The 22,495-nt window shown below is 47.2% G+C and overlaps 1 long non-coding RNA gene across 10 annotated transcripts in view; it reads right to left on the bottom strand.

The window, feature by feature from the left end:
• The window catches only part of LOC137230888 (uncharacterized), a 42,601-nt gene that overhangs the window by 955 nt on the left and 19,151 nt on the right, over positions 1 to 22,495 (bottom strand). For 3 of the 10 annotated variants that reach the window (XR_010946287.1, XR_010946289.1, XR_010946288.1), the window contains exons 2-4: positions 7,748 to 10,165; positions 4,196 to 4,352; positions 59 to 188 (exon numbers count right to left, since the gene is read on the bottom strand). This is a non-coding gene — a long non-coding RNA (uncharacterized lncRNA). Of the gene's footprint in view, positions 1 to 58; positions 189 to 516; positions 2,845 to 4,195; positions 4,353 to 7,747; positions 10,166 to 22,495 lie in introns of those variants that run through there. The other 7 variants (XR_010946293.1, XR_010946291.1, XR_010946290.1 and 4 more) reach the window with 7 other exon arrangements.

Genomic DNA, 22,495 nt, shown 5'->3' with positions numbered 1-22,495 from the left:
CCGCCTCCACTCCCCATCCCAGGCCAAATTCCAACAGGTATGCCAGGTACAGCAGAAGTAAATAAGAGGGAAATTTTATTTTGTTGTCTTTGATGAAGTATCACCACCCTCTCAATGGTCCTTCATCAGGCCTGGAAAATGTCTGTTAAACTTCTTTGTCTCCAGCACATGATGGGTGCTCAATTAATCTATTTCAAGAGAAGAAAGAGACAGGAAAAGGAGGGAAGGAAGGGAAAGGTAAGAGGGAGGAGAGAGGAGGAGGGGTAAAGAGGAGAGATAATGGAAGGAATTAGGGCAAACCCAGTCTGTACAAAATTGAACTCATCGGCTATCTCCTCCCACCCTGGCCCCAGCCTGCTTTCCCTCCTGACTTCATTCCTATCAGTGGTATTAACATTTTCTATTGTCTGAGGCTCAAAACTTCAGGGTCATCGTCAACTCTCCCCCTTTCTTGTTCCCCTTATGCATCCAACCACTGACCCATAGTAACCCTTTTTTTTTTTGAAGTATAATTGACTTACAATATTATATTAATTTCAGGTGCCCAACATAGTGATTTGACACTCTCATCTATTCCAAAATGATCACCATGACCAGTTCCAGCCACCATCTGTAACCATACAAAGTTATTAGTATATTATTAACTGTATTTCCCATGCTGTACATTACATCTATTTATTCATTATTTATTTTATAACTGGAAGTTTGTACCTCCCAATCCCTTCCACTTATTTCACTTATTCTCCCATCACCCACAGCAGCAACCTGTATCTCTGAGTCTGTTTATGTTTTGTTATGGTTTTTCTCCTGTTTTTATTTTTTAGATTCCACATATAAGTGATATCATACAGTGTTTAACTTTGTCTGACTTATCTCACTTAACATAATACCCTCTAGGTCCATCCATGTTGTTGCAAATGGCAAGATTTCATTCTTTATTATGGCTGAGTAATATTCCATTGTATATATACACCACATCTTTTTTACCCATTTTTCTATTGATGGGCCTTTATGTTGCTTCCATATCTTGGCTATTGTAAATAATGCTGCACTGAACATTGGGGTGCATATATTTTTTCAAATTAGTCTTTTGTTTTCTTTGGGAAAATACCCAGAAGTAGATTTGCTTGATCATATGGTAATTCCATTTTCAATTTTTTTTAGGAACCTCCATACTGGTTTTTATAGTGATTGCACCAATTTACTATCCTACCAATAAGTGTACAAGGGTTCCCTTTTCTCCACATTCTTGCCAACACTTATTTGTTGTCTTTTTGATAATAGACATTCTCATAAATGTGAAGTGGTATCTCAACGTGTTTTTTTTTTTAAATAAATTTATTTATTTATTTATTTATTTTTGGCTGCATTGGGTCTTCATTGCTGCATGCGGGCTTTCTCTAGTTGTGGCGAGCTGGGGCTACTCTTCATTGCCATGCATGGGCTTCTCATTGCGGTGGCTTCTCTTGTTGCAGAGCACTGGCTCTAGGTGCACGGGCTTCAGTAGTTGTAGCACGCGGGCTGAGTAGCTGTGGTTCATGGGCTCTAGAGCACAGATTCAGTAGTTGTGGCGCCTGGGCTTAGTTGCTCCGCGGGATGTGGGATCTTCCTGGACCAGGGCTCAAACCTGTGTCCCCTCCATTGGCAGGCGGATTCTTGACCACTGCGCCACCAGGGTAGCCCTCAATGTGGTTTTGATTTGCATTTGCCTTATAATTTGTGATGTTGAATATTTTTTCATGTGTCTGTTGGTCATCTAAATGTCTCCTTTGGAAAACTATTTGGGTCCTCTGCCCAATATTTAATCAGGTTGTTTGTTTTTTTGATGTTGGGTTGTGTGAGTTCTTTGTATATTTTGGATATTAACCTCTTATCATTGTTTGCAAATATCTTTCTCCCATTCAGCAGGCTGCTTTTCATTTTGTTGATAGTTTCCTTCACTGTGCAAAAGGTTTTTAGTTTGATGTAGTCCCATTTGTTTATTTTTGCTTTTGTTTCCCTTGCCTAAGGAGACATATATTTTAAAAAAAAATGGCTAAGACCAATGTCAAAGAGCATACTGCCTGTGTTTTCTTCTACGAGTTTTATGGTTTCAGGTCTTACATGTAAGTTTTTAATCCATTTTGAGCTTATTTTTGTATATGGTATGAGAAAGCAGTCCAATTTGATTCTTTTGCATGTAGCTGCCCAGTTTTCCCAACGCTATTTATTGAAGAGGTCGTCTTTTCATAGTAACTCTTCATAATGTTTCTCAGCCATATTTTTTTTTCCTTTTCTGGTAACTCTCACTGTAGTTCACAGCTTTGTCATCTCCCCTTCCCCATAATGTGATGGTCCTGCCTCTAATCTGTGTCCTCGCAACCCATTCTGTCTAATGCATCCAGGTTAATCTTCTTAAATTACCATTCCCACTGCATTATCCTCTTTCAGAAACTGACAGTGGCCCTTTCCCATGGGCCCCCGCATCATTCCAGCCTCATTCTCTGCTTCTCTTCTGTACAGATGCCCTCCTCCAGCCTGATATGTCTTCTCTCTGTTCAGGATGCATTAAGTGCATTTGCATCATGAAAAATTTCAATTAGGTGCTAGACCTGAACTGTCTGAAATGGTAGCTATTAGCCATGCTTGGCTACTGAGCACGTGAAATCTGGCTAATGCTACCAAAAACTGAATTTTTAATTTTGTTTAATTTAAGTTAAAAAGCAGAAGCAGTGTAAAATATTTTGGCATTAGACACGCTTTTATTGTTTTGATAGAAGCCCATTTCACTTTAACCATCGTATCCTGTGAGATATCACTGTTGTACTGTAGTACATGTATCAGCAACGTGTGTCATTTCTTGTACTGAAAACACAGCACAAAGCGGGAGAGAGATAAATTAGGAGTTTGGGATTAACATATACATACAACTATATATAAAATAGATAAACAATAAGGACCTACGGTATAGCACAGGGAGCTATGCTCAATATCTTGTAATAACCTATAATGGAAAAGAATCTGAAAAAGAATTGATATAAATATATGTATGTATAACTGAATCACTTTGCTGTACACCTGAAACTAACACAATATTGTAAATCAACTATATTTCAATGAAAAAATAAAAGATAAAAATAAATAAATAAAAACAACACTGGTTGTGTCAGTGTCAATGGATTGATTCAGTTGGAATGATTTTATTTTCTAGGCACTGATATGCCACCGTAATGTGATTTTCAAAATATTTTATGCAGATAGCATGAGCTACAGTGACACCTATTCCTTTTGGTTTCTTTTAATGTACCTAATAAAACACGTAAAAATACATATGCGGCTTGTATTATATTTCCATCGAATTGCTCAGTAGTAGCTCTGCGTGATGATGACACGCAGGAACCTAATGGTAAGGGAGGTGGGAAACGGGCCTCCTGGAGATGGTTACGGCAGCCTCTATATTGATCCAGTCCTGCCTGTGGCATCTAGAAACCAGCTTAGGCACAGTGGGGACCTTCAGTAAATGCTGCAGAAGGTGGTAGAGTGTGGTGAGTAGGAGGAGAAGATTGGAATGATCAGACGCTGAATTTGAATCCCAGCTCTGACAACATGATGGATGACTCCAAGCCTCAGTTTTTCCATCTGCTAAACTGGAGTGTTAACATTACCGAATTCAGAGGGTTAGAGAAAAATGACATAAGATAATACCTACTCTTAGCATGGTACTTGCCGGTAACGAGTGCTCAATAATTGAGCACTAATAAATTAGTTTTGGAGGCCCTTCGATTCCTCTTCTCTGTGATTCCCAGTCACATGGTTGCTGCAGAGGATGACCTTCTGACTCACAGATGAGGTTCATTGCAGCAATAAAATCCCCTCATAGAGAAGTATGTTTTACCCATAGACTCAGCACAAAATGCATTCTCAAATGCCCATCAGCTAACCACAATGACCTGCCCTTGCAAATCCCATGATCAGCTCTGAGCTCCACCTCCAGCCGCCCTGGGATGGGGCGTGGGGGTGGGGTGGAATGGGCCCTGTTTCTATGCAGTTCCCGTTTGTCAAAAAATAATCTTCAGGATGCCTAGCCCTCCTCCCAGGCTAGCACCTCCAGGCTCTCCCAAGGTCAACTGAACCCCCAGGCTAGAAGTCACTGGAATTGTGGTATAAGTGACTCTCCAGAGAAGTGCTAAGGAAAGCCTCTTCTCCTTATTCTTACCTTGCTCTCTGCCGATATAAGAGGGTGTGCTGGGTCCTGGCACAACCCCGCAGACAGACCAATGTCTTGGAAACCTCTCCTGGGGTCTTGCCAGGCAGGAGGAGAGGAAGCAGTTGTATAGCTGAGTCATTGGAGCTCATATTCTCTCCCGGTGCTTCTAAGTGGAGAAGAGAAACAACAGTGATTTCAGACAACACTCGAAGAAACAAGAAAGCAGAAACCAACTCCAAGCTCTCTGCAATGTTCTGGGACCCAGAACCAAGGAGAGAGCCAGAGTCTTGGATTTAGAACCAAAGAGGCAGAGAGTAACGCAGAGAGCAGAGCACCACAACCTTCTCACAGTGAACGCACGTGGGAGCCAGTCCTCTAGTTAAAGTAACCAATAAACCTACAATGGCTGTTAGAGTCCCTCCAGTGTCACAGGGAGCTGTAAAGGGGTCTTAAAGGAGAGGAATAGCAGGACCCTTGTGGCTGTGACTGACACTTTTTCTAATGAAAGAAAGAAAAGAAGGAATTTATTAAAAGGATCCTGAGTATCTCCCATAATCAGAGCTAAGATTAAATAACCAAGCCATGGGAAATATAGAGATGTGACAACAGACCAGCTTCGTCTATGTGGCAGAATTACTCCAAGGAGCAGAGATTACTGGGAGCCTAGTACAACATGCATTCCTCCTTTCCTCCTTAGAACCCCAGTTTTATTGGGCAGCAATGGTTCCCAGCTAAAAGATTACATTTCCCAGCTATCTTTGCAGCTAGGTTTGGCCAGGTGACTAGGTTTGGGTCAATGAGATGTGAGGAGAAGAGTTAGGCCTTCTAAAAAAATGAGAGCCATGCTTTTTTCTCCCTTTTGTCCTTCCAACCTCCTGAAATGCAAATAAGACCACTGAAGTTCCTGCACCCTTACTGGAACAGGAGGTAACTCAGAGGCTGGAAACTGCCCTGAAGATGGAGAAGCAGAAAGATCGGAGCCTGACCTTGGAGCCCTCAGCTGGCCCTGCACTGCCTACTTCTGGACTGTTTTTACAGAAGAGCAACATATATGTCTATTTTATTTAATTACTATTTTTGTTTAGTTGTGCTTTTTTGTGGCATGGGTGGGATGGGGGTTTCAGTTAAATGCAGCAAAATCCAATCTTAACTGATATACTACAATTAGGCTGTCTCCTATTTACTGTATCTTTAAGCAGACATGGTCTGACTAGCTTCCTCAGTTCTTAATTCAAAATCCTGGGAAAGCTCAGATTGGCCCAGCCTGGGTCAGCTACCATCCCTGGACCAAGCAGCTATGGTCATGGGAGCATATCCTGAGAAAACCAGGAGCTGAGGGGGGAAAGGGTGGAGCCCATGCTGATCTCTGCCCACAGAGGGAGGGGTAGCAGGTCATAGAAGTAAAGACAGAAATGAGTAGACAATGCCCGCAAGTCTACTATAAGAAGAGATGGGTTTAAATTACCTTAATCTTGGACGGACCTAGAGATTATCATACTAAGTGAAGTAAATCAGACAGAGAAAGACAAATATCATATGATATCACTTATATGTGGAATCTAAAATATGACACAAATGAACCTATCTATGAAACAGAAATAGACTCACGGACATAGAGAACAGACTTGTGGTTGCCAAGGGAGAGGTGGCTGGGGGAGGGATGGAGTGGGAGGTGGGGTGAGCAGATGCAAGCTATTATATATAAAATGGATAAACAACAAGGTCCTACAGTATAGCACAGAGAATTATATTCAATATCCTATGATAAACCATAATGGAAAAGAATGTAAAAAAAAGAACGTATATATAACTGAATCAGTTTGCTCTATGGCAGAAATTAACAGAAGATTGTAAATCAACTATACTGCAATAAAAAAGAAAAATAATCCTTTAAGGTAGTTGTGTAATATCCCCATTTTACAGAAACAAAACTGACACTGAGAGTGGTTAAAGTCACTTGTCCAATGGCTCACAGCCAGGGAGTATTGGAGCTAAATTTCAAGTCAGGGTACAATTTCTATCACATTAATTATTTGTCAAGCTCAATTCATTATTGAGCTTCCCTTACAGAGAGAACTGGATTAGAGATGACATACCTCCCCTCCCATCCCTACCTCCACCCCCTTAAAAAGACACAGCTCTGTAGTCATGTCACTTAGAATCTAACTGGGGGGAGGGAGCAGACAACAGTGAGCCTATGTAAAATTACAAAGCAGAAAAGTAACTGTAAATTAGATAATGTCTCCAGGAGGGATGGATGTGTAAGGACTGCCCGTCAGACCCTCCAGGAGAGTCGGCCATGATGCTGGCGTTAGCCAGAAAATCTGTGAACCTGGCAGCAGAGCTGTGAGAGCAACAAATATCTTTACTGGAGCTATTTTTTAAGAGCTTTTGATTAGCCTGAAACATTAGTGTGACTTATTTTCTCAGCTCTGGTAAATATTTAATTATCAAAAATAATGGTGTCTTTTTTTTTTTTTTAACCTTTTTGAATCTAAATCACAGTGAGAATTTTATTAAGGCTGTCTTGGCAGTGAATGGCATCCTAGTGTGGCATCTTTTAACTGACATCCCTATAATTAGAAAGAATTGTCTTTTCATACCACAAATTTGAACGGGCTAATTACTCAATGAATATTTAGCTTCTTACGTAGGCAAATATTATGTGAAGAGAGGAACTTTACTGAATAAGTTTTCAACCCAGAAAACTTCCCAGCAGCCAGCTATGACCCTGTCTATCTGAGGTCTTCTCCACTGCTCTTCACCCCAACTATTCACCACCCACCTCTGCCATCTCAGACTCACATACATGGATGTACACACCATACACACACACACACACACACACACACACACACACACACACACACACACACCACGTCCTGGCACTTCTGAGGAAAGCCGAGGGGGTCCTTAGTTGTTTGGATTTTCACATTTTTATTTCTTAATACTGTAAAATATTTCTGAAAATATCTCAACCACTCAGAAAATTTAAGGAATCGTATGATAAATACCCTTGTGCCCATATCCCAGCATCAAAAATAAAACATGACCAATAAGGTTGGATGCCCACGTACTGCAGCCCCTTCCTCCCAACCCTCCCTCCCACTCCCTATTCCCATGCTCCTAAAGTTGACCATCTTTGAATTTGGTGTCTATATCCCTAGGTATCATTCATAAACAGTACATGGTTTGGTTTTGCATAGCTTACAGCTTCTATAAGTGGTATCACAGTGTATATACTCTTCTGCAACATGCTTTTTTAGCTCCATGGTGTTTCATAGAGTCATCCATGTTGATACATGTAGTTCTACTTCATTTTTACTGCTGAAAAGAACTCCATTCAATGAGGATTTCACAACTTACTCAACTTATTCATTTCATTCTCTTGTTCATAGAAATTTAGGTTGTTTAGGTTGTTTATTAGTAGAGCCTGTGCCTGGAGTACAGTTGCCCAGTTGTAGGGCAGTGTATCTTCAACTTTACTAAATACTTCCAAATATTTGTAGCTCAATGAGCAACAGATAAACCACTCAAGAAAAACTGATGTTTTTAACCCACCTTACAGTTTTTGGCCTGAAGGACTGTGTCAGCATTCCTTTCCAATACTCTCCCGTGGCTTCAGTAACTTTCCAGAAGCCTCTTCTATGTTCCTTTCTCAAAGGATGCTGGTGTCAATGAACTGCCAATCACAGGCCCAAAGCCATGGCCCCAGTGAGAAGGCTGAGAAGGTTTACCTGCTTCATGTTCAAGCTGGTCTCCTTCGAGCTCTCAGAGATTTGCAGCAGGCAGGGCGGCGTGATCCCCAACTCTGTCTGACACCCACCAGCACCAGAAGTACAGAAGATCAGTGACATATACCTCAGCTTCCCAGGGCCCCAGCAGGGACTGCAAGTCCTCAGGAAACTAAAACACAGCTCCAGGGGAGGAATATATTGGTTCAGTTGTCCTAAGGAGAAAGCTGAGAAGTCTTAAGGACTTACCTTGTCTGGGGCTCCATTGCACTAGGAGGATTTCAGAGAGGGACAAGCCCTGCAGATCAAAGGAATGAGTGACTGTCTTCTGAAGGATGAGCAAGCACTGTAGTGATGGGAACAGGGGAAAGATGGAGGGAGCACAGGTCGGCCTGATCCCCCAGGAATCTCCTTCTATAAGAAGCTGCTGGGTCAGTCCTTCACCAAACTCTGAAGTGTGGAGAAAAGGGGCTCGTGTCTTGAGAGCTGACCTCTGGTCTCATCAAGGGCAGATTGAACCAGGCATCCAGGATGTGCTCTGGCAGTATCACCACCAGCCCCATCCAAGAGTTCCCTTCATCCCAGGCCTCCCTGCCCCTTCTGGGAGGGCTGCTTCCTTCCCACTTAAGCACACTGCCAGGTCAAAGTCTACCGGGCTTAGGGGAGCTGAGTGCCAACCTTGAAGAAAACTGTGTTTTCTGCAGCCCTGCAAGCCAAGAAGGAAACGCCCAGGGCAAACTGCACCTGACCCCGGGCGACCTGTCCACATAAGGTCTCCACATAGCTTTGCAGCCCTGAGATCCTCCGTCCACCTCTGCCACCATATAACCCCCAGCACTTCACAGGACCTAGTTCCTCACCCTGCAGCTGGGGGGTGGTCTCTTTATGGACCTGGTGGTCTCATGTCTCGCTGCCTCTTCGTAAACCTGGGGAGGCCGAGGCACAGGCCTCAGTAACTGAGTACTTCCTTCTGCCTTGAACTTCATCCTCTTCCTCCTTTCCCACTGGGGCAGGAACAAGCCCTTCTGGCAGGCCCAGTGTGGCTCAAAACGGAAGGTAGTTCCCAAGCCACTAGCCAATAGCAGAGCTGGAATTTGCCATCAGAGTCTCATCTACAGAGGGAGGAAAGTTCCAGGATGCTGGGAGCTAAACCCCAGGAGGACCAGGGGAGCCTTATCTCTGGCCCCCGGCTGTACAGTCCCCACTCCCACTCAGCTCCGCAACAATGCCTGGACTAATTTCATCCAATTCTACTTTAAAAAAGAAAACCCCGGAAATAATTACTTTAGTCAGCCATTATTTACTTAAGTAATTCTTTACTCAAACGTCTTTAGGCTTTATTTTACTAATACTACATAATTACGTAATTGTGTAATTAGGAAGAAATTAAATGACAAATGTTTGCTGAGAACAAATGGAAAAAAAAATAGATCCTTTATTTCCCTGAGTGCTCTCGGCTCAGTATGTTACATCTCCTTCCCCTCCTCCCAGCTTTCCCCGGTCTCCCCACCCCCAGCCTCCCGCAGTGGGGATCAAACAGGAGGGGTACCTGGACACGTAGCAGCAGGTGTGGGCACCCTGAGCTGGAGGCAGAAAGCAGACACCTGTTAGAACTAACCTGTGTATCTCTCTCTACAGCCCGACCTCCCTCCCCGGGTGGGAGGCAGGAGTCAAGCCTCCTTTGGTTTCAAACCCTTACTGGCCCGGGAGATCCACGGAGCTCCATCCCACGGCAGCCCGAGAAAAGTAAGCACAGCTGGCCCTACGGATTACCCTCCTGTAAGCAAGTCCAGTTCAGCTCATCCTGCAGATTCCCGGGGCGGAGAGCTTCCCCGTCTGAAGAAGAGGAATGAAGGGTCTACTAGACTGAGAGGGGGATGGGAACACATCTGCTTTGCCACCTTCACAGGGACCCACAGTGTCTGCCTGGCACTCTACCCAAGGAAGAGGCGTGGCACACACCCCAGGACTGAGCTGCTCATAGGGGGACCCATTCCCGTGGGCCACCACGCCTCCTCCCTCCTTCCTTCTCCAACCTCAGCAGCTGTGGAAGCCAGTGGAGCTTCCTGCCAGTAAAAATCCAATCAACCACCTACCCAACACCCATGGAGTGTGCCTTTTGTTCAAGTTCTGAGGGGGACACAAAAGAGCAGGCAGGCCAAAGCTCTGCTCATTAGTACATCAGCTGCTTGGAGCTTGGCATGTAGATCAGCGTTATTCACAGTAGAAAGTTTCCTAGGCCAGCCTGCCAAAAAAAAAAAAGAAAAGGTCACTTTAAATGTCCCCAGCATCCAGTACAAATAAGGAGGAGTCTGCGCCACAGACGCGGTTATGGAGGGTCACATCTGTCTGCAACACTTCCAGGCTGTGCCCCTGAAGAAGTCACTAATCTTGCCGTGCCTCAATTTGCCCATCAGTAAAATGGGAATGGTGCACACCCTACCAGATTACTGGGAGGATTAAATGAATCGGTAGCAACAAGGCACTCAGAACAGCATGAAGGGTTATTAAGCAGGAGCTGGGAACTACAGAAGCCAACCCAGAGTAGAAAGGCTGCGGGGTGCGGGGGGCGGGGGGAAGCTCCTCCCCAACCCCACCAGCTCTGAGCTGATGATGACTCAGGAGCTGGGGCAGGGCCAGCAGGGCAGGAGGTTGGGAAAAGTTGAGAAAGGTCTTAAAGGGACTCTGGTCCCCAGGGGCAGTGCCATGGTGCCCTGTAGGAGGGACTTCCTGCTGACTGAATGCTCCAGAGAAACTTCTGCCTGGGGCCTCTTACTTCGGGGGCCGACTGTAGGAAAGAACACAGGGCCCCACTCTGTGACATCCTTGAAGGAAACACTTTCTGAGTTTGTCTTTTTTTTCCCCTCAACAAACGGGATCAAGGGATTAAAGTGACTTCCTCCAATGTCTCTATTCATTAGTTTCATATGAAACAGACAAAGAGTCTGTCCAAACACTAATGGTGGGTCTTCAGGTGTCCACCGAGGTGAAGAAACCCTGCTTCTGGCCATCTCAGAAGGGATCGGAGGCGGGGAAGGGGGATAATATACGGGGCTGGGCACCCTGAGCCCTTGCGACAGCAACAGAGGGAGGAACCAGGGGTTTTGCCTTCCCAGCTCCCCGGTTCTCTCTGGAGAAGAAAGAACGTCCCCTTCAGAGTCTGAATCCCAGCGCAGCAACTTGCTATCTGAGTGGCCCTGGCAAGTCGTGTGACCTCTCGGAGCCTCAGTTTCTTCTTTTATGAATCAGGTCTTATAAAATGATTAAATGATCCTTCATGAGATTGTTAGAAGTATTACATGAAATAATGCATTATAAAGCACTTAGCTCAGGGCCCTGGCACATCATAAGGACCTAACAGATGGTCATTCATTCCTTCATTATTATTACCATTCTTACCTCATGGCACCGCTACTAGTCCTGCCACCACAGATCAGATCTTAGAGGGGCGTCCAGAGCGGGTGCCTAGGGTAGGGGTGGGTTCCAGGCGACCGCAGGCAGCCGTGAAGTCCGTAGAGGAGAGGGGAGGGGCAACCAGGAAGACAGGGGAGTAAAGAAAATTCTAACAGTTGGAGAAGATGGGGCAGTTCAGAGTCAGGGCTGCTGTCCCCATGCACTGTCCAGATATGAGAGACAGACTGGTTGGTAGTTCTCGGCAGAAGACAAACATACACCCAACACGGAGGAAATTCTACCCTTTTCTTTCCAGCATCCTCCATGAAGCTTCGTATTTCTAGGAGCTCCTTTGGGGTCTTTAAATTACAATCTACTGGGGTTAAGAGTCACTTGTTCTCTGTCAGAGGCTAGCCTCAGAAAACTGCACTTTTTAAGATTTTCCCATATTGACATTCGGCAAACCAGTTGCCCACACCTCCGTCACCCTACTCAGTCTTCTGGGCTTCTGTTCACGGGGCCCAGCCTGGACATGTTCTGTGTGATGCTCACCAGGGCTCTTGCTGTGGCCACGCTCCCACCCTGCATTTCCTTGAAGGCTGAGCTTGGGGTCTTGTCTATGCTGTCCCACCCCTGGCTGCCAGCCCGGCTCCTATATTTCCTTTGCTCCTGCCCTCTCATGGCCTCAGCCACCCCCTAGCTGAGGCAGGTCCTCCCACCTCGTTCTGTGTTGTCCTTTTTTCCAGGCAGCTACAGGGTCAAGCAGCAAAGGAGCCAGGGAAGCCAGAGGGAGAAGAGCCACACCCCTTCTCTCTGGGTTCAATTTCGAGTTTAATTCAATGCCACGGATATTTATAGACCATCGAACACCAGAAGGCTCAGAACCAAGTGTGTGTGAGTGTAAGTGTGTATGTGTGAGAGTGTGTGTGTGTCGGGGGTGTCCTCTGATGGGAGAGAGGGAGACTCGTCTTTGTTGGTTCAGCTCATGTCTTTCAAAAACATGGAATTCGGGACTCCTTCTGAATGTTCTATAGAACACATTGCAGCCAGCCAGTACTGACCGATGCATGAGCTGAGTTTTTGAATCCCAGGGCTTTCTCACAAGTTGGGTCCCCAGGGTAGGGACGAAACTCTACCCCAGCAGGCATCAGCTGCTCCAAATCTCCCCACTAAGCCTTGCTTTGCCTCCTGTGGCTCGTTGGCTGAGAGCCGGTAGTAACCAGGGTAAGTCTGCAATTAACAAGGTCTCCCCCGTCATCTAACCTTAACAAGGACAGAGACAGCCAGCGCACAGCCTGCCCTCGCTGCCTCCTCTGTGCTGTTTGTTAGCCTCACAGATTATTATTAGAGGAGCCACAGAGCTAATCACCTCCCTGGTGGACACCCTGCCTCCCGCTGGCTCCGGCTCCTACATCGTCTGCGTTTGACCTGACTTCCCAGGGCTCCCAGGCTGCCTGCTGGCGGCTCCCAGGGAGGAGCAGAGGTGAGCCCACTGGGGCAGGACTGGAGGATCGTCTCCCCCAGGAGGGTGACCTCTGCCCTGAGCCCCCAAGGACAGGGGCTGGGGAGGTAGAGAGGTGGGAGGAAGGAGAGGGAGGAGGAAGTTTGGGGAAGTACTGTAAACTAAAAATGCCTTGGCACTTACTCATCTCTGGTTAAGCCCTTGTTAGTACATCCAGAGGGATGTGCACAGGGAAAGGCAGGAAGACCAAGCTACGGCAGAGCTCCCCTCCCACAAATCAATGTCGGGTAATGGAGGAAGGTCATTAGCAATTCTCTCCTTCCCCCAAAGACTGCAGAGGAGAAAACAAACTTCAGTTCCAGCAGAAGGAATTTAAGCAGCCAGAGGAAGAACCCCCTCACTGCGAGGAGGCTTTGCATCCTTGGATAATTTCCATGCCTCCTTCTGCAGCCCAGCTAGCCCTCACCAGTTTTCACCTGGCTTTTCCCCTGCTCAAACCTCCTGGGTGGCCTCCACTGGGCAGGAGGAAGTCTGAAGACAGGAACCTGATGTTGAAGCCATGCCCTTGCCACTTCAGGGCACTGTCTTGGCCTATCTAAGCCCAACTTTTCCTGCAAAGCCAGCTCAGGGTCACTCCAGTCTTCTTCTGTCCTCGGTTCACCTGCCCCCCAGCCTTGTTCCAGGGGTAGGACCCATCCGTGCCTCACACATTTCTGAGCTCCTCCCTCCTAAGTGCGGTATCTCACACAGAGACAGCGATCAACGGATACCACGTGCTTAACACGAGGGACAATGTGAGTCCTGGTTGTTCTGGTCATTTGTAGGATGTTATAATCAGAGTTTTAGAATCACAGGGAAGAAGAGCAAGAAAGGGAATGATCAGTTACAGGACCTTATTACCCCATGTCTTCCTTGTGACCACCCTATTTGGTAGGTTTTTTTTTTTTTTCAGTACGCGGGCCTCTCATCGCCGTGGCCTCCCCCGGTACGGAGCACAGGCTCCAGACGCACAGGCTCAGCGGCCATGGCTCACAGGCCCAGCTGCTCCGGGGCATGTGGGATCCTCCCGGACCGGGGCACGAACCCACGTCCCCTGCATCGGCAGGTGGACTCTCAACCACTGCGCCACCAGGGAAGCCCCTGGTAGGTATTTTTATTCCCATTTTATGTATATGCAAACTGAGGCTTACAGAGGTAATTTGCACAGGCCCACATAGCCAGTAAGTAGCAGAGCTCTGGGATACGAATTGAAGTCTAACCCCAAAGCCTAAATTTCCTTCACTATAGGATGTCCACCTTGGTCAAAACTCCCTTAGATGTGAGGTCAATTTGACCTAGGCTTCTATTACAGAACTCACACAGGATTTGCAAAAAGGTGGAGTAGGTGAGACATCACATTTCATATCACGTCCATATCCTCACCACCCCTTTGGAAGAATCCCATTTCATTTAGTGATTTCTGAAAATGAAAGGTACTCACTAATTCAACAAATGTTCAGTAAGGAAACTGAGTGCATGCAATATGCCAGGTTCTGTTTTAGGTGCCAGGAATACGGCAGAGAACAAGACAGATAAAAAGCCCTGCCCACTCATCAACAACAAAACAAATAACCTGATTAAAAAATGGGCAAAGAACTTGAATAGATATTTCTTCAAAGAGAAAATACAAATGGCCAATAAGCACATGAAAAGATGCTCAACATCACTAATCATTAGGGAAATGCAAATCAAAACCACAATGAGAAATCACTTTACACCCATTAGGATGGCTATTACGAAAAACCAACAAACAAACAAAAACAGAAAATGAGTGTTGATGAGGATGTTAAGAAATGAGAACTCTTGGGCTCTGCTGGTGGGAATGTAAAATTGCATAGCCCCTATAGAACACAGTATGGCGGTTCCTCAAAAATTAAAGATAAAATTGTTACTGAGTCCCGGCTTATACTGCTTTACACACGACAGACCAATAAATCGAGGGACAAATTGTTGGGGCAAGGGATAGCGACTTTATTCAGAAATCCAGCACACCAAGAAGATGGGTCTAGCATCCCAAAGAACCATTTTACCTGAGTTAGAAGTCAGGCTTCTTTTATACTACAAGGGGAGGGGATGTGGTTGGTTGGTGCCAATTTCTTGGTACCAGAATCCTTTGTTCTTGCAACTGTCCATGTAGATCTGGTCACAATGTTCCTCCAACAAGACAAATGTTATTCTCTGTTCTGCAACTTTTTATCTCTATATGAATGGGAAAGTGTTATACCTTTAAAGGTCAGAGGCTTGAGAAGGGGCTATCCTGTATATTTCAGGCTACAGGCAACATTCTTTTACAAAGGTGCAGAGCCAGCATGACTAAGCACAGGCAACAGAGCACAAGGGTTAGCGCTAAAGCAACAGATCCAATGTGGAGTCAGGTTTGTTCTTCTTTGTTACAGAATTATCCTATGATCCCTGCACTTCTACTTCTGGGTGTATATCTGAAAGAATCGAAAGCAGAATCTTGAAGACATATTTGCGCTTGCATGCTCATAGCAGCAGCATTCGCAACAGCCAAGAGGTGGAAGCAACCCAAGTGTCCATCCATCTACAGATGGGTGGATAAACGAAATGTGGTATTTACATACAATGGAGTATTATTCAATCTTATAAAGGAAAGAGGGCTTCCCTGGTGGCGCAGTGGTTGAGAGTCCGCCTGCCGATGCAGGGGACACGGGTTTGTGCCCCGGTCCGGGAAGATCCCACATGCCGCAGAGCGGCTGGGCCCGTGAGCCATGGCCGCTGAGCCTGCGTGTCCGGAACCTGTGCTCCGCAATGAGAGAGGCCACAACAGTGAGAGGCCTGTGTACCACAAATAAATAAATAAATAAAAATAAAATAAAAATTAAAAAAATAAAATTAAATTAAAAAAAGGAAAGAAACTTTGATTCATGTTACAACATGGATGACCCTTGAGGACATTACGCTAAGTGAAGTAAGCCAGTCACAAAAAGTCAAATACCATATGATTATACTTACATGAGGCACCTAGAGTCGTCGGCTTCCTAGAGACAGAAAGTAGAATGGTGGATGCTAGGGGCTGGGGGAGGCGGGGACGGAGAGTTGTTGTTTAATGGATACAGAGCATCAGTTCTACAAGATGTAAAACTTCTGAAGATTGGTTGTACAATAATGTGAATATATTTGACACTACTGAACTGTACTTAGAGACAGTTAAGATAGTAAATTTTATGTTATGTTTTCTTAACAACAATTAAAAATAAAAAAAAATTAAAAAAGAAAGAAATCCCCTGCTCTTGTGGAGCTTCCATTCCTGCACTGAGTTCATGCCCTGATGGCTTTCTCCTCCCGGGCCTCCTTCCCCTTCCATGGGTGAGAGGGGCCAGGCAGGAAGTCAAGTAGCCATAGGGTTCCTACCCCTGCACTGCACACTCACTCACGCCTGACACCCCAGCATTTCTTTGCAGGTCTCCTCAAGCTGGGAGGCTCAGGCCCGCTCCTCTCCTGACCCCTGTGGCTCGCCTCACTCTCACTGGTGCCCCCTGGAGGAGGGTCATGATAGTGCTCATCACAGCCCAGATGGAGGCTCCTTGAGGGCACATCTGGGGTTCACCTCTGGAAACCAGAGGCCTTCTCGGTTTCACCCCCCAGACTCTCCAGGGCCAGGAGTCTGTTGACTTGTCACAGATCCCCCGAGGGGCGTGCAAGCGGCGTACGTATATGTGTGTGCGTACACACAGAGTAGGGGTAGGAAGGTGGACGCGGGAGGAGTCCTTCCGGTGGGACCACAGATGTAGCCAGCTGCGCGCAGGCCTCCAGCAGCCGGCCCTTTCCCCAGGGGGCCCACCTGGCGCTAATCGTGTGTTGTTCTGCCGTGGATGCAGCTTCTCCCCCAAAGTCCTCTCTGTCCAGATGTTGTCATCCGCCAACCCCATCAAGGGGGGCTGGCCTGGGGTCTGGCTGTCGCCTGTCAGCCCTGACATCTTCAGTGGATAATGGAACGCGAGGATGTGAGAGGCAGAGCAGGTGCATGCTAATGAGGAGATCAATTTTAATTATGATTTTAATTAAACACCCGATCCAGTAGGAAATATGACAAGAGCTGGGCTGGGGCTATGCAGCCGGGAAGGAGGGAGAGCTGTATGGGGAGGGAAGGAGCCTCCAGGAAGCCTCAGGATTTAAAAGAATAAAGGGCAGCACAGTTGGGAAACGGAGAAAAACCTGTGCAGCCTGAATTTTGCACCTAGCGAGGCTCTTCCTCCAAAGAGTGCTCAGACATCTCAACTCCTGCAGAGAGGGTCTCGGCCACGAGGAGGCCTCGGAGAGGGCCAGGCCCGCCCTCTGTTCACCTGGGGAAATCGAGGCCCCGGGAGCGGGGAGCTGTGACTGTCTCTGCTCTGTCCCCACAACATGCTGCCCAGGTCTCCAATCAAGTGCTGATCACACCGCATCCTCCTCGACTCCTCCCAGCCCCCATCTGTTTATATCAAGTGTTTATAAAGTGAGGGCTGTTTGTGCGATGCAAACCCTTCAGGGGCAAGGCCACAGGTGGACACTTAGAGGGTTGTTGATGCTCCTGGTGGCCATGCCTCCTACCGCGAAGGACTTCGCTGTCATAAGGGGTCATCCCCAAACTCCACATTCCACTGGTGCTCTGAACAGTACCTGGCATGTAGTAGGCATTCAGGAAATGGTGTACAATGAATAATTACATGACAAAGAAAGTCCCTCAAATGTAAGGAGAAGTCGGGAGTGCACCCAATTAGTCAGTTGTTCTCAAGTCAGGCTATCAAATTTCTCAACACTGCCCTGATTGGAAGAAAGCATTGTGTGCCGTGTGTGTGTGTGTGTGTGTGTGTGTGTGTGTGTGTGTGGGCATTGCTGTGTTGTGTAAGTGGTGGCAGATGACAGCAGCTGGTGGGGAGGAAACTCAAGGGGGCAAAGGAACTAATGCTGCGGGATTCTTGATAGCAGGCAATTCTAGAATAACGCAATAGCAGAATTGCCAGAGATGTTATGGGTGAGCGCTGCCCACCAGAACTTTTTGCAGTGACGGAATGTTCTATACCTACACTGCCTGATGCAGCAGCCAGTGGCCACATGTAGCTATTGAGCATGTGAAATGTGGCTAGTGTGACTGAGCTGCTGAATTTTGTATTTAATCTCAATTCATCTCAATTCAAATAGCCACACGTCACCAGTGGCTACCATATTGGACAGCGCAGTTGTAGATCACCTAATCAAATTCTCTCTTGGTCCAGCAGAGGAAACTGAGGCCCAAAGAAGTAGTCCTTGGACATCACCCAAGCTCACGCATAGGCCTTCACAGCCAGCGCGTTAAGGCTCCATCCTCTATGGCTTTCTGGTGCATAAACAGAGAGCTTGTCAGCGGCTTCCACTTCTGGGAATGTTGATAAAGTCCCTCTATAAGGCCTAAGGGCCAAGTGCAGAAAGATTCTGCCCAGTTCCCCAGATAAAGCTGCACTGGGAAGAGCTGGAGGCCAGGGCAAGACTTGACTTAATAACCCAGCTACTTCTGCCTTGTCTCCACCACCACCAGTGCCCCAGCAGGCAGGGCCCTTCTGGTTGTTCCCACCTAGGTAATGTGGGGTCTTCCCAGCCTGTTGGCCTGCAGCTAAAGTCTTGTCACTGGCGTGAACAGAGAAGCTGAGATTGGAGATGGTGGCAGAAGTTAATTGGGATTAGATGCGCATGTTCCATGGTTAATGAAAGCGCAGATGGTCCAGAGCTACTTCTTAAGCCAGATTATCTTCTAATTACTCTCCCCTCCTCCCTCTCTGCTTCCTCTTCACCCTACCTGCAGCAGTCCGCCTCCACAGGTGCTCTGGAGAGGTATCGATTGGGCTGTTTCTCCTTCTTGCAAGTTATGACTCAATATCTAAACCTTTTCCATAATAAATGAGGTCATTTGCAGGAGGAAAGGAGAAAACAGGGACTCTGGGCCTCACTCTGACACACCCATCAGCCCCTTCTTTCCTTCCCTCTTGTCTCCTCTGCTGTTTGCTTCATTCTCGGGCTGCCAATGGAAGAGACAAAGGCAGGGTACCCACAAATCGCTCCTATAGTCAGAACACAAAGGATGTCTGCTGTCAACACATTTCAGACTCCCAGATTGGCAGTGACTGCAAATCAGGGAAAAGCATGGGCTACAAATCCCCAGAGAATTCCCCCAGCCTACCCCAAAGCCCCCCACTGTTGGAGCAACTGAATTCCAAGCTTCAGATGAACTCTGGTTCTCAGACTCTGGGAGCTAGCTTACCAGGAGCACCTTCTTAGAAAAGACCAGCTCCGAATTCTCTCTTCCTTTCACATGAGGAAGAGATGGAGAAGGACAGAAAGTTAAGCAATTTGCATCTGTGATTCAAATTTGCTCCTCCCAAATCTGAGCAGGTTCCCTAGCAGCCAGACCCTGGTGTGCGGTCACACTGTCCTTAGACCCAGCTCCGCTTGGTGAGTTCAGGACCCTCAAAGTAGGACAGAGGCAGCCTCGCTGTGGCCACGGCAGTCCTCCTGGTAAGGAAGGACCCTGCCTGTCAGAGACCTGTTAGCTGAAACAGACAAAAGCGTGAGAGACAACCTGCTGACCTTCTGGGGCACAGGGGGAGAGAGGTGCATCCAGGGCGAGAAGGCAGCACGTTGTGAGACAGGCTATGAAGCCGTCAGCGAGCAAAGGGCCAGGGACAGACACAGCGTGTAACCTTGTACATTGGCCCTTCTCATGCTAACTGCGGTCTCCGTAGGAGAAAGAAATTCTCTCTTTAAAAGAACTGACAAAGTGGTTTTGCAGCTCCCAATCAATAATTCCTTTTGCCCCCCTTTTTTTTTTTTTTTTTTTTTTTGGCAGTATACGGGCCTCTCACTGTTGTGGCCTCTCCCGTTGCGGAGCACAGGCTCCGGACATGCAGGCTCAGCGGCCATGGCTCACGGGCCCAGCCACTCCACGGCATGTGGGATCTTCCTGGACCGGGGCACGAACCCGTGTCCCCTGCATCAGCAGGCGGGCTCTCAACCACTGCGCCACCAAGGAAGCCCTCTTTTGCCCCTTTCTTAAGGAACTCCTTCCTGAGAGCAGTGTATCTGCTAAAGGAACCAGCCAGCGCCCCTCTGTTTGCTGGTGCCCAGCCCTCATGCCTTCTTCAATTCATTTCAACAAAGTCATTGAGCATCTACTCTGTGCTTTCTTTTGTGTCTCCCCGCACCCCCGGAGAACAATGGCTCTGGAGAGGGAAGTGGGGGTGGGGGTGGGAGTGGGGAGCCAGTGGCAGGAGCAGAAATGGAAGCAGAGGAGAGCAGTGACGGACACCATGTCTTAACGGGTATTCAGATTCTTGCCTGGCTTGGTTTTGTCCCCAGCATTAGCCTGTCTCCTAGGGTTCTCCTTGCCTTGGGTGACACCTTGAGCCTCCCCCAGCTCGCTTACATGTACTCAGTCAACTGGAGATGACACCAGGCTCCAGACAAAATCCAGGTGGGAATGCCTGCCACCCATCTCCAGGGTAGTACATTCAAAGCCAAACAAATGCAGCATTATTTTAAGCTGCACACCCACACAGCGCTCCTAGGAGCATCTAGGCAGGGAGACCAGCAGAGAGATGAAGATTTCAGCCTGACAGCCAGAGAGACCCACATCTTGCCCCTGACCCTGAACGAACATGTTTCTTCTCCTGCCTGCGACTGTCTTCCCATTACCGTGCTTTGCAGACAATTAGCAAGCCCTGACCAAGAGACAAGAACTTTATTAGCACTGGGAACATCTCACATCAACCCAGGCCTTTCTGCCCAAGATCACCATGTACCCTGTAGGCAAGAATCCTCTTCTGCCCCCCTCCTCTGGGATGGGGGAAGTGTGGATGGAGTTGCTCCTCTCTCAAATTGACGATGTTGCAACCAGGGCTCAGAGCTTAAGGAAAATGCATCCAGTTAGAGAATAAATTCAGGTGGAGCCTTGACATCCTCATCTTTGAGTTTTCTCACGCCTACTGACTGTGGCAAATCCATTAACAAGTATTTAATGAGCAACTATTATACGTGAGGCATCACAGGACACTTGCAGATGTCTAAGATAAGACACCTCTTCTTACTTGAAGAAATTTACACTTTTCTTGAGGAGATACATCCAGGGACACTGGTGGCTACTCTAGTGCCAACTGGGGAATCCACTCACATGGAGCACAGCAGAGGGGCCCTTGGTGGTGATGCCCATGACCATGACTATGTTACTCACAACAGGAGGAGGGATGAACCAAGCACTGTAGGACTGGGAGGGGGTCATTGTGGGATGAAGGGATGGGAAGGCTTCACCAAAGTCATGGGGCTTGAGTTTAGCTTAGAAGGATGATTTGGGTTTAGTTGAAAGGAGACAGGTGAGGAAGACATTCTGATGGGAAAAATCCCATTAGGTAGGAGATCTGGTCAGAAAGACCCAGAAAGAGTTCAAGAGACACTGAACAGAACAGTTTGGCTGGAAAGGAGAGCTTATGTGAAGCAGAGATGGGAGACCTGTTTGCACATGTAAACTGGGGGCCAAACACCACTAAAGAACCCCAGGCCGAACTTTGTCCTGTTAGAGACCCACATCCCAGATCTTCCTAGTGAGGACAGAGGGATCTTGGGTTTGCGTTACTGGATAAGGTTCAGATCTGGATTTGTGGCTGGATCCCCCGAGTGGCTGGCCGTGCTCCACGGGCTGCAGGGCTCCGTTCAGCCTCCATCTTGAGGACCTCTCCCCCACTTCTCCTCACCCGGAGCCTGGTGCCCAGCATCTAAGGACAGCAGGAGTGATTGGGCCTCTCACTGCTGTGGCCTCTCCCGTTGCGGAGCACAGGCTCCGGACGCGCAGGCTCAGCGGCCATGGCTCACGGGCCCAGCCGCTCCCGGACCGGGGCACGAACCCGTGTCCCCTGCATCGGCAGGAGGACTCTCAACCACTGCGCCCCCAGGGAAGCCCAGCAGGAGTGATTTCTTAAATCACTTAAGATTTATGTGACCCCAACAGAGTATTTAATATCTGTAAATTCCCTTGAAACCTCTGTTTCCTTAATTGTAAAGAGGGGGTAATAATAATACTTATCTTACAGGGCTGCTGTGAGGATCAAATGAGCTAAACCACGCAAAGTGTTTTGGCATATAGTAATTGCTCTGTAAGATTGGGTATTATGATTATTATACCCAAATCCCTAATAAATTGTAGCTGTTCTTTGTTACGATGGCACTTAATTTCATTCCTTTATCTAGCAAACGCTCAAACCTCAGCTGAAGTATTATGTCTTCGGGAAAGCCTTCTCCATGTCTCCCAGCAAGAGGTAGTTAGTTATTTCCCCTGTGCATTCCTATAACACCCAGCCCACGTTTCTATTACAGCATCAGTACACTAGATTGATTTAAGTGTCTGTGTACACCCCACTCCACCACAACCACACATGCAGGAGTCTGAGCCACTTGAGAGTAGATTCCATGCCCCCGTTCATCAGCATATAGCCAGTGTCCACTTCAGGGCCTCAGCAATACAACGTTTAAGAAATGTCCATTGACTGTTTAGAAATTACCATAACATAAAATATTTGTTAATTTATGTGTCTAAACATACATAATAACACTTTATTCGTATTCCAGTCGGTGAGGTGCATGCTTTGTTCCATGGGAGCAGCATTCCTTGGGGTTTGAGCAGAATTGGACCACCGACGGAGCTGCAGCCGGAAAGTA

The sequence above is a fragment of the Pseudorca crassidens genome, chromosome 9 (assembly GCF_039906515.1).
Source record: "Pseudorca crassidens isolate mPseCra1 chromosome 9, mPseCra1.hap1, whole genome shotgun sequence".
NCBI lineage: Eukaryota > Metazoa > Chordata > Mammalia > Artiodactyla > Delphinidae > Pseudorca > Pseudorca crassidens.
Note: the sequence above shows the minus strand (reverse complement) of the source record. Positions and strands in the feature narration are given on the sequence as shown.